This window comes from Heterodontus francisci, chromosome 16, assembly GCF_036365525.1.
Source record: "Heterodontus francisci isolate sHetFra1 chromosome 16, sHetFra1.hap1, whole genome shotgun sequence".
Taxonomy (NCBI): domain Eukaryota; kingdom Metazoa; phylum Chordata; class Chondrichthyes; order Heterodontiformes; family Heterodontidae; genus Heterodontus; species Heterodontus francisci.
In genome coordinates this window covers 4,970,079-4,982,220 of record NC_090386.1, presented here as the reverse complement: position 1 = coordinate 4,982,220, position 12,142 = coordinate 4,970,079, and positions in this window count along the sequence as shown.

Genomic DNA, 12,142 nt, shown 5'->3' with positions numbered 1-12,142 from the left:
GAGATTGTCAGAGAGTGTCAGAGAGTGTCAGAGAGTGTCAGAGAGTGTCAGAGAGTGATAGAGAGTGTCAGAGAGTATCAGAGAGTGATAGTGAGTGTCTGAGAGTGTCAGAGTGTGATAGAGAGTGTCAGAGAATGTCTGAGAGTATCAGAGAGTGTCAGAGAGTGATAGAGAGTGAAAGAGACTGTCAGAGAGTGTCAGAGAGTGTCAGAGAGTGTCAGAGAGATATAGAGAGTGATAGAGAGTGTCAGAGAGTGTCAGAGGGTGATAGAGAGTGTCAGAGAGTATCAGAGAGTGATAGTGAGTGTCTGAGAGTGTCTGAGATTGTCAGAGAGTGATAGAGAGTGATAGAGAGTTATAGAGAGAGTCAGAGAGTGTCAGAGAGTGTCAGAGAGTGCTAGAGAGTGTCAGAGAGTGACAGGGAGTGCCAGAGAGTGTCAGAGAGTGTCAGAGAGTGATAGAGAGTTATAGAGAGTATCAGAGAGTGTCTGAGAGTGTCTGAGAGTGTCAGAGAGTTATGGTGAGTGTCAGAGAGTGTCAGAGAATGATAGAGAGTGTCAGGGTGTGACAGACAGTGTCAGAGAGTGTCAGATAGTGATAGAGAGTGATAGAGAGTGATGGAGAGTGATAGAGAGTGTCTGAGAGTGTCTGAGATAGTCAGAGAGTGATAGTGAGTGTCAGAGAGTGATAGTGAGTGTTTGATAGTGTCTGACATTGTCAGAGAGTGTCAGAGAGTGATAGAGAGCGATAGAGAGTGTCAGAGAGTGTCAGAGAGTGATAGAGAGTGTCAGAGAGTGATAGAGTGTGATAGAGACTGTCAGAGAGTGTCAGAGAGAGATAGAGAGTGTCAGAGAGTGATAGAGTGTGATAAAGACTGTATCAGAGTGTCAGAGAGAGATAGCGAGTGATAGAGAGTGTCAGAGAGTGATAGTGAGTGTCAGAGAGTGTCAGAGTGTGTCAGAGAGTGACAGAGAGTGATAGAGAGTGTCAGAGAGTGATAGAGAGTGTCTGAGAGTGATTGAGATTATCAGAGAGTGTCAGAGAGTGAAAGAGAGTGAAAGAGAGTGTCAGAGAGTGTCAGAGAGAGACAGAGAGTGTCAGAGAGTGTCACAGAGTGATAGAGAGTTATAGAGAGTTTCAGAGAGTGTCTGAGAGAGTCTGAGAGTTTCAGAGAGTGATAGTGAGTGTCAGAGAGTGTCAGAGAGTGATAGTGAGTGTCTGAGAGTGTCTGAGATAGTCAGAGAGTGATAGTGAGTGTCAGAGAGTGATAGTGAGTGTCTGAGAGTGTCTGACATTGTCAGAGAGTGTCAGAGAGTGATAGAGAGTGTCAGAGTGTGACAGACAGTGTCAGAGAGTGTCAGAGAGTGAAAGAGAGTAATAAAGAGTGATGGAGAGTGATAGAGAGTGTCTGAGAGTGTCAGAGAGTTATAGTGAGTGTCAGAGAGTGTCAGAGAGTGTCAGAGAGTGATAGTGAGTGTCAGAAAGTGATAGTGAGAGTCAGAGAGTGATAGTGAGTGTCAGAGAGTGATAGTGAGTGTCTGATAGTGTCTGACATTGTCAGAGAGTATCAGAGAGTGATAGAGAGTGATAGAGAGTGATCGAGAGTGATCGAGAGTGTCAGAGACTGTCTGAGAGTGTCTGGCATTGTCAGAGACTGTCTGAGAGTGTCTGAGAGTGTCAGAGAGTGATAGTGAGAGTCAGAGAGTGTCAGAGAGTGATAGTGAGTGTCTGAGAGTGTCTGAGATAGTCAGAGAGTGATAGTGAGTGTCAGAGAGTGATAGTGAGTGTCAGAGAGTGATAGAGAGTGATAGAGAGTGATGGAGAGTGTCAGAGAGTGTCAGAGAGTGATAGAGAGTGATAGAGAGTGTCAGAGAGTGTCAGAGAGTGTCTGAGAGTGTCAGAGAGTGATAGTGAGAGTCAGAGAGTGTCAGAGAGTGATAGTGAGTGTCTGAGAGTGTCTGAGATAGTCAGAGAGTGATAGTGAGTGTCAGAGAGTGATAGTGAGTGTCAGAGAGTGATAGAGAGTGATAGAGAGTGTTAGAGAGTGTCAGAGAGTGTCAGAGAGTGTCATAGAGTGATAGAGAGTGATAGAGATTGATAGAGAGTGTCAGAGAGTGTCAGAAAGTGTCAGAGAGTGAAAGAGAGTGATAGAGAATGTCAGAGAGTGTCAGAGAGTGATAGTGAGTGTCTGAGATTGTCAGAGAGTGTCAGAGAGTGATAGTGAGTGTCTGAGAGTGTGAGATAGTCAGAGAGTGATAGTGAGTGATAGAGCGTGTCAGAGAGTGTCAGAGAGTGATAGAGAGTGTCAGTGAGTGATAGAGAGCGATAGAGAGTGTCAGAGAGTGTCAGAGAGTGATAGAGAGTGTCAGAGAGTGATAGAGTGTGATAGAGACTGTCAGAGAGTGTCAGAGAGAGATAGAGAGTGTCAGAGAGTGATAGAGTGTGATAAAGACTGTCACAGAGTGTCAGAGAGAGATAGAGAGTGATAGCGAGTGTCAGAGAGTGATAGTGAGTGTCAGAGAGTGTCAGAGAGTGTCAGAGTGTGTCAGAGAGTGACAGAGAGTGATACAGAGTGTCAGAGAGTGACAGTGAGTGTCTGAGAGTGATTGAGATTATCAGAGAGTGTCAGAGAGTGAAAGAGAGTGATAGAGAGTGTCAGAGAGTGTCAGAGAGAGACAGAGAGTGTCAGAGAGTGACAGAGAGTGTCAGAGAGTGAGAGAGAGTGTCATAGAGTGTCAGGGAGTGTCAGAGAGTGATAGAGAGTGATAGAGAGTGTCAGAGAGTGATAGTGAGTGTCAGAGAGTGACAGAGAGTGTCAGAGAGTGTCAGACAGTGATAGAGAGTTATAGAGAGTATCAGAGAGTGTCTGAGAGTGTCTGAGAGTGTCAGAGAGTTATGGTGAGTGTCAGAGAGTGTCAGAGAGTGTCAGAGAGTGATAGTGAGTGTCTGAGAGTGTCTGAGATAGTCAGAGAGTGATAGTGAGTGTCAGAGAGTGATAGTGAGTGTCTGAGAGTGTCTGACATTGTCAGAGAGTGTCAGAGAGTGATAGAGAGTGATAGAGAGTGTCAGAGTGTGACAGACAGTGTCAGAGAGTGTCAGAGAGTGATAGAGAGTGATAGAAAGTGTTGGAGAGTGATAGAGAGTGTCTGAGAGTGTCAGAGAGTTATAGTGAGTGTCAGAGAGTGTCAGAGAGTGTCAGAGAGTGATAGTGAGTGTCTGAGAGTGTCTGAGAAAGTCAGAGAGTGATAGTGAGTGTCAGAGAGTGATAGTGAGTGTTTGATAGTGTCTGACATTGTCAGAGAGTATCAGAGAGTGATAGAGAGTGATCGAGAGTGTCAGAGACTGTCTGAGAGTGTCTGAGAGTGTCTGGCATTGTCAGAGAGTGTCTGAGAGTGTCAGAGAGTGATAGAGAGTGATAGAGAGTGTCAGAGAGTGATAGAGAGTGTCAGAGAGTGATAGTGAGTGTCTGAGAGTGTCTGAGAGTGTCAGAGAGTGATAGTGAATGCCAGAGAGTGTCAGAGAGTGATAGTGTGTGTCTGAGAGTTTCTGAGATAGTCAGAGAGTGATATTGAGTGTCAGAAAGTGTCAGAGAGTGACAGTGAGTGTCTGAGAGTGTCTGAGAGTGTCAGAGAGTGATAGTGAATGCCAGAGAGTGTCAGAGAGTGATAGTGTGTGTCTGAGAGTTTCTGAGATAGTCAGAGAGTGATATTGAGTGTCAGAAAGTGTCAGAGAGAGATAGTGAGTGTCAGAGAGTGTCAGAGAGTGATAGTGAGTGTCTGAGAGTGTCAGAGAGTGTCAGAGATTGATAGAGAGTGATAGAGACTGTCAGAGCGTGTCAGAGAGTGTCAGCGAGATATAGAGAGTGATAGAGAGTGATAGAGAGTGTAAGAGAGTGATAGCAAGTGTCTGAGAGTTTCTGAGATTGTCAGAGAGTGTCAGAGAGTGTCAGAGAGTGTCAGAGAGTGATAGAGAGTGTCAGAGAGTATCAGAGAGTGATAGTGAGTGTCTGAGATTGTCAGAGAGTGATAGAGAGTGTCAGAGAGTGTCAGAGAGTGTCAGAGAGTGTCAGAGAGTGATAGAGGGTGTCAGAGAGTGATAGACAGTGTCAGAGAGTGATAGTGAGTGTCTGAGAGTGTTTGAGATTATCAGAGAGTGTCAGAGAGAGATAGAGAGTTATAGAGAGTGATAGTGAGTGTCAGAGAGTGTCAGAGAGAGATAGAGAGTGATAGAGACTGTCAGAGAGTGTCTGAGATTGTCCGAGAGTGTCAGAGAGTGATCGTGAATGTCAGAGAGTGTCTGCGAGTTTCTGAGATAGTCAGAGAGTGATAGTGAGTGTCTGAGAGTGTCTGGCATTGTCAGAGAGTGTCTGAGAGTGTCAGAGAGTGATATAGAGTGATAGAGAGTGTCAGAGAGTGTCAGAGAGAGATAGAGAGTGTCAGAGAGTGATAGAGTGTGATAAAGACTGTCAGAGAGTGTCAGAGAGAGATAGAGAGTGTCAGAGAGTGATAGTGAGTGTCAGAGAGTGTCAGAGAGTGTCAGAGTGTGTCAGAGAGTGACAGAGAGTGATAGAGAGTGTCAGAGAGTGATAGTGAGTGTCTGAGAGTGATTGAGATTATCAGAGAGTGTCAGAGAGTGTCAGAGAGAGACAGAGAGTGATGGAGAGTGATAGAGAGTGTCAGAGAGTGTCAAGAGAGTGTCAGAGAGTGACAGAGAGAGATAGAGAGTGTCAGAGTGTGTCAGAGAGTGATAGTGAGTGTCTGAGAGTGTCAGAGAGTGATAGTGAGTGTCAGAGAGTGTTAGAGAGTGATAGTGAGTGTCTGAGAGTCTCTGAGAGTGTCAGAGAGTGACAGAGTGTGATAGAGACTGTCAGAAAGTGTCTGAGAGTGATAGTGACTGTCAGAGAGTGTCAGAGAGTGTCACAGAGTGCCAGAGAGTGATAGAGAGTGTCTGAGAGTGTCTGACATTGTCTGAGAGTGTCAGGGAGTGTCAGAGAGTGTCAGAGAGTGATAGAGAGTGATAGAGTGTGATGGAGAGTGATAGAGAGTGTCAGAGAGTGTCAGAGAGTGAGAGAGAGTGTCAGAGAGTGATAGTGACTGTCAGAGAGTGTCAGAGAGTGTCAGAGAGTGATAGAGAGTGATAGAGAGTGTCAGAGAGTGTCAGAGAGAGATAGAGAGTGATAGAGAGTGATAGTGAGTGTCAGAGAGTGATACAGAGTGTCTGAGAGTGATAGTGAGTGTCATAGAGTGTCAGAGAATGGTAGTGAGTATCAGAGAGTGTCAGAGAGTGATAGTGAGTGTCTGAGAGTGTCTGAGATAGTCAGAGAGTGATAGTGAGTGTCAGAGAGTGTCAGATAGTTATAGTGTGTGTCAGAGAGTGTCAGAGAGTGATAGTGAGTGTCTGAGAGTGTCTGAGATAGTCAGAGAGTGATAGTGAGTGTCAGAGAGTGTCAGAGAGTTAGAGTGAGTGTCAGAGAGTGTCAGAGAGTGATAGTGAGTGTCTGAGTGTGTCTGAGATAGTCAGAGAGTAATAGTGAGTGTCAGAGAGTGACAGTGAGTGTCAGAGAGTGTCAGAGAGTGATAGTGAGTGTCTGAGAGTGTCTGAGATAGTCAGAGAGTGATAGTGAGTGTCAGAGAGTGTCAGAGAGTTATAGTGAGTGTCAGAGAGTGTCAGAGAGTGATATTCAGTGTCTGAGAGTGTCTGAGATAGTCAGAGAGTGATAGTGAGTGTCAGAGAGTGTCAGAGAGTGTCAGAGAGTGTCAGAGATTGATAGAGAGTGAGAGAGACTGTCAGAGGGTGTCAGAGAGTGTCAGAGTGTGTCAGAGTGTGTCAGAGAGTGACAGAGAGTGATAGAGAGTGTCAGAGAGTGATAGTGAGTGTCTGAGAGTGATTGAGATTATCAGAGATTGTCAGAGAGTGTCAGAGAGATATAGAGAGTGATAGAGAGTGTCAGAGAGTGTCAGAGAGTGATACAGAGTGTCTGAGAGAGTCAGAGAGTGTCAGAGAGTGATAGAGAGTGTCTGAGAGAGTCGGAGACTGTCAGAGAGTGATAGAGAGTGTCAGAGAGAGTCAGAGAGTGTCAGAGAGTGATAGAGAGTGTCAGAGAGTGTCAGAGAGTGATAGAGAGTGTCAGAGAGTGATAGAGAGTGTCAGAGAGTGTCAGAGTGTGAAAGAGAGTGTCAGAGAGAGATAGTGAGTGTCTGAGTGTGTCTGAGATTGTCAGAGAGTGATAGAGAGTGATAGAGACTGTCAGAGAGTGCCAGAGACTGTCAGAGAGAGATAGTGAGTGTCTGAGAGTGTCAGAAAGTGTCAGAGAGTGATAGTGAGTGTCAGAGAGTGATAGAGAGTGTCAGAGAGTGATAGTGAGTGTCTGAGAGTGTCAGAGAGTGATGGAGAGTGTCAGAGAGTGATAGAGTGTGTCAGAGAGTGTCAGAGAGTGATAGTGAGTATCAGAGAGTGTCAGAGAGTGTCAGAGTGTGAAAGAGAGTGTCAGAGAGAGATAGTGAGTGTCTGAGTGTGTCTGAGATTGTCAGAGAGTGATAGAGAGTGATAGAGACTGTCAGAGAGTGCCAGAGACTGTCAGAGAGAGATAGTGAGTGTCTGAGAGTGTCAGAAAGTGTCAGAGAGTGATAGTGAGTGTCAGAGAGTGATAGAGAGTGTCAGAGAGTGATAGTGAGTGTCTGAGAGTGTCAGAGAGTGATGGAGAGTGTCAGAGAGTGATAGAGTGTGTCAGAGAGTGTCAGAGAGTGATAGTGAGTATCAGAGAGTGTCAGAGTGTGATAGAGAGTGTCAGTGAGTGGTAGAGAGAGTCAGAGAGAGATAGAGAGAGATAGAGAGTGATAGAGAGTGTCAGAGTGTCTGAGAGTGTCAGAAAGTGTCAGAGAGTGATAGTGAGTGTCAGAGAGTGATAGAGAGTGATGGAGAGTGTCAGAGAGTGATAGAGTGTGTCAGAGAGTGTCAGAGAGTGATAGTGAGTATCAGAGAGTGTCAGAGTGTGATAGAGAGTGTCAGTGAGTGGTAGAGAGAGTCAGAGAGAGATAGAGAGAGATAGAGAGTGATAGAGAGTGTCAGAGTGTCAGAGAGTGATAGTGAGTGTCAGAGTGTGATAGTGAGTGTCAGAGAGTGATAGAGAGTTTCAGAGAGTGTCTGAGATTGTCTGAGAATGAAAGAGATTGATAGAGAGTGATAGAGAGTGATAGAGAGTGTCAGAGAGTGTCAGAGTGTGATAGAGAGTGTCAGAGAATGTCTGAGAGTATCAGAGAGTGTCAGAGAGTGATAGAGAGTGAAAGAGACTGTCAGAGAGTGTCAGAGAGTGTCAGAGAGTGTCAGAGAGTGTCAGAGAGATATAGAGAGTGATAGAGAGTGTCAGAGAGTGTCAGAGGGTGATAGAGAGTGTCAGAGAGTATCAGAGAGTGATAGTGAGTGTCTGAGAGTGTCTGAGATTGTCAGAGAGTGATAGAGAGTGATAGAGAGTTATAGAGAGAGTCAGAGAGTGTCAGAGAGTGTCAGAGAGTGTCAGAGAGTGCTAGAGAGTGTCAGAGAGTGACAGGGAGTGCCAGAGAGTGTCAGAGAGTGTCAGAGAGTGATAGAGAGTTATAGAGAGTATCAGAGAGTGTCTGAGAGTGTCTGAGAGTGTCAGAGAGTTATGGTGAGTGTCAGAGAGTGTCAGAGAATGATAGAGAGTGTCAGGGTGTGACAGACAGTGTCAGAGAGTGTCAGAGAGTGATAGAGAGTGATAGAGAGTGATGGAGAGTGATAGAGAGTGTCTGAGAGTGTCTGAGATAGTCAGAGAGTGATAGTGAGTGTCAGAGAGTGATAGTGAGTGTTTGATAGTGTCTGACATTGTCAGAGAGTGTCAGAGAGTGATATTAAGTGTCTGAGAGTTTCTGAGATTGTCAGAGAGTGTCAGAGAGTGTCAGAGAGTGTCAGAGAGTGTCAGAGAGTGATAGAGAGTGTCAGAGAGTATCAGAGAGTGATAGTGAGTGTCTGAGAGTGTCAGAGTGTGATAGAGAGTGTCAGAGAATGTCTGAGAGTATCAGAGAGTGTCAGAGAGTGATAGAGAGTGAAAGAGACTGTCAGAGAGTGTCAGAGAGTGTCAGAGAGTGTCAGAGAGTGTCAGAGAGATATAGAGAGTGATAGAGAGTGTCAGAGAGTGTCAGAGGGTGATAGAGAGTGTCAGAGAGTATCAGAGAGTGATAGTGAGTGTCTGAGAGTGTCTGAGATTGTCAGAGAGTGATAGAGAGTGATAGAGAGTTATAGAGAGAGTCAGAGAGTGTCAGAGAGTGTCAGAGAGTGCTAGAGAGTGTCAGAGAGTGACAGGGAGTGCCAGAGAGTGTCAGAGAGTGTCAGAGAGTGATAGAGAGTTATAGAGAGCATCAGAGAGTGTCTGAGAGTGTCTGAGAGTGTCAGAGAGTTATGGTGAGTGTCAGAGAGTGTCAGAGAATGATAGAGAGTGTCAGGGTGTGACAGACAGTGTCAGAGAGTGTCAGAGAGTGATAGAGAGTGATAGAGAGTGATGGAGAGTGATAGAGAGTGTCTGAGAGTGTCTGAGATAGTCAGAGAGTGATAGTGAGTGTCAGAGAGTGATAGTGAGTGTTTGATAGTGTCTGACATTGTCAGAGAGTGTCAGAGAGTGATAGTAAGTGTCTGAGAGTTTCTGAGATTGTCAGAGAGTGTCAGAGAGTGTCAGAGAGTGTCAGAGAGTGATAGAGAGTGTCAGAGAGTATCAGAGAGTGATAGTGAGTGTCTGAGAGTGTCTGACATTGTCAGAGAGTGTCAGAGAGTGATAGAGAGTGATAGAGAGTGTCAGAGTGTGACAGAGAGTGTCAGAGAGTGTCAGAGAGTGATAGAGTGTGATAGAGAGTGATGGAGAGTGATAGAGAGTGTCTGAGAGTGTCTGAGATAGTCAGAGAGTGATAGTGAGTGTCAGCGAGTGATAGTGAGTGTTTGATAGTGTCTGACATTGTCAGAGAGTATCAGAGAGCGATAGAGAGTGATAGAGAGTGATCGAGAGTGTCAGAGACTGTCTGAGAGTGTCTGAGAGTGTCTGGCATTGTCAGAGAGTGTCTCTGAGAGTGTCAGAGAGCGATAGAGAGTGATAGAGAGTGTCAGAGAGTGTCAGAGAGTGATAGAGAGTGTCAGAGAGTGTCAGAGAGTGATAGTGAACGTCAGAGAGTGTCAGAGAGTGATAGTGAGTGTCTGAGAGTTTCTGAGATAGTCAGAGAGTGATATTGAGTGTCAGAGAGTGTCAGAGAGAGATAGTGAGTGTCAGAGAGTGTCAGAGAGTGATAGTGAGTGTCTGAGAGTGTCAGAGAGTGTCAGAGATTGATAGAGAGTGATAGAGACTGTCAGAGCGTGTCAGAGAGTGTCAGCGAGATATAGAGAGTGATAGAGAGTGATAGAGAGTGTCAGAGAGTGATAGTAAGTGTCTGAGAGTTTCTGAGATTGTCAGAGAGTGTCAGAGAGTGTCAGAGAGTGTCAGAGAGTGATAGAGAGTGTCAGAGAGTATCAGAGAGTGATAGTGAGTGTCTGAGATTGTCAGAGAGTGATAGAGAGTGTCAGAGAGTGTCAGAGAGTGTCAGAGAGTGTCAGAGAGTGATAGAGGGTGTCAGAGAGTGATAGACAGTGTCAGAGAGTGATAGTGAGTGTCAGAGAGTGTTTGAGATTATCAGAGAGTGTCAGAGAGTGATAGAGAGTGATAGAGACTGTCATAGAGTGTCAGAGAGTGTCAGAGAGAGATAGAGAGTTATAGAGAGTGATAGAGAGTGATGGAGAGTGATAGAGAGTGATAGAGAGTGTCAAAGAGTGTCTGAGAGTGATAGTGAGTGTCAGAGAGTGTCAGAGAGAGATAGAGAGTGATAGAGACTGTCGGAGAGTGTCTGAGGGTGATAGAGAGTGTCAGAGAGTATCAGAGAGTGATAGTGAGTGTCTGAGAGTGTCTGAGATTGTCAGAGAGTGATAGAGAGTGATAGAGAGTTATAGAGAGAGTCAGAGAGTGTCAGAGAGTGTCAGAGAGTGTCAGAGAGTGCTAGAGAGTGTCAGAGAGTGACAGGGAGTGCCAGAGAGTGTCAGAGAGTGTCAGAGAGTGATAGAGAGTTATAGAGAGTATCAGAGAGTGTCTGAGAGTGTCTGAGAGTGTCAGAGAGTTATGGTGAGTGTCAGAGAGTGTCAGAGAATGATATAGAGTGTCAGGGTGTGACAGACAGTGTCAGAGAGTGTCAGAGAGTGATAGAGAGTGATAGAGAGTGATGGAGAGTGATAGAGAGTGTCTGAGAGTGTCTGAGATAGTCAGAGAGTGATAGTGAGTGTCAGAGAGTGATAGTGAGTGTTTGATAGTGTCTGACATTGTCAGAGAGTGTCAGAGAGTGATAGTAAGTGTCTGAGAGTTTCTGAGATTGTCAGAGAGTGTCAGAGAGTGTCAGAGAGTGTCAGAGAGTGTCAGAGAGTGATAGAGAGTGTCAGAGAGTATCAGAGAGTGATAGTGAGTGTCTGAGAGTGTCTGACATTGTCAGAGAGTGTCAGAGAGTGATAGAGAGTGATAGAGAGTGTCAGAGTGTGACAGAGAGTGTCAGAGAGTGTCAGAGAGTGATAGAGTGTGATAGAGAGTGATGGAGAGTGATAGAGAGTGTCTGAGAGTGTCTGAGATAGTCAGAGAGTGATAGTGAGTGTCAGCGAGTGATAGTGAGTGTTTGATAGTGTCTGACATTGTCAGAGAGTATCAGAGAGTGATAGAGAGTGATAGAGAGTGATCGAGAGTGTCAGAGACTGTCTGAGAGTGTCTGAGAGTGTCTGGCATTGTCAGAGAGTGTCTCTGAGAGTGTCAGAGAGCGATAGAGAGTGATAGAGAGTGTCAGAGAGTGTCAGAGAGTGATAGAGAGTGTCAGAGAGTGTCAGAGAGTGATAGTGAACGTCAGAGAGTGTCAGAGAGTGATAGTGAGTGTCTGAGAGTTTCTGAGATAGTCAGAGAGTGATATTGAGTGTCAGAGAGTGTCAGAGAGAGATAGTGAGTGTCAGAGAGTGTCAGAGAGTGATAGTGAGTGTCTGAGAGTGTCAGAGAGTGTCAGAGATTGATAGAGAGTGATAGAGACTGTCAGAGCGTGTCAGAGAGTGTCAGCGAGATATAGAGAGTGATAGAGAGTGATAGAGAGTGTCAGAGAGTGATAGTAAGTGTCTGAGAGTTTCTGAGATTGTCAGAGAGTGTCAGAAAGTGTCAGAGAGTGTCAGGGAGTGTCAGAGAGTGATAGAGAGTGATTGAGAGTGATAGAGAGTGTCAGAGAGTGTCAGAGAGTGTCATAGAGTGATAGTGAGTGTCAGAGAGTGATAGTGAGTGTCAGAGAGTGTCAGAGAGTGATAGTGAGTGTCTGAGAGTGTCTGAGATAGTCAGAGAGTGATAGTGAGTGTCAGAGAGTGATAGTGAGTGTTTGAGAGTGTCTGACATTGTCAGAGAGTGTCAGAGAGTGATAGAGAGTGTCAGAGACGGTCTGAGAGTGTCAGAGAGTTATAGTGAGAGTCAGAGAGTGTCAGAGAATGATAGTGAGTGTCTGAGAGTGTCTGAGATAGTCAGAGAGTGATAGTGAGTGTCTGAGAGTGATAGTGAGTGTCAGAGAGTGATAGAGAGTGATAGAGAGTGTCAGAGAGTGTCAGAGAGTGATAGAGAGTGATAGAGAGTGATAAAGAGTGATAGAGAGTGTCAGAGAGTGTCAGAGAGTGTCAGAGAGTGATAGAGAGTGATAAAGAGTGATAGAGAGTGTCAGAGAGTGTCAGAGAGTGTCAGAGAGTGAAAGAGAGTGATAGAGAATGTCAGAGAGTGTCTGAGAGTGTCTGCGATTGTCAGAGAGTGATAGTGAGAGTCAGAGAGTGTCAGAGAGTGATAGTGAGTGTCTGAGAGTGTCTGAGATAGTCAGAGAGTGATAGTGAGTGTCAGAGAGTGATAGTGTGTGTCAGAGAGTGTCAGAGAGTGATAGAGAGTGATAGAGAGTGATAGAGAGTGTCAGAGAGTCTCAGAGATTGTCAGAGAGTGTCAGGGAGTGTCAGAGAGTGATAAAGAGTGTCAAGAGTGATAGTGAGTGTCAGTGAGTGACAGAGAGTGTCAGAGAGTGATAGAGAGTGATGGAGAGTGATAGAGAGTGTCAGAGAATGTCTGAGA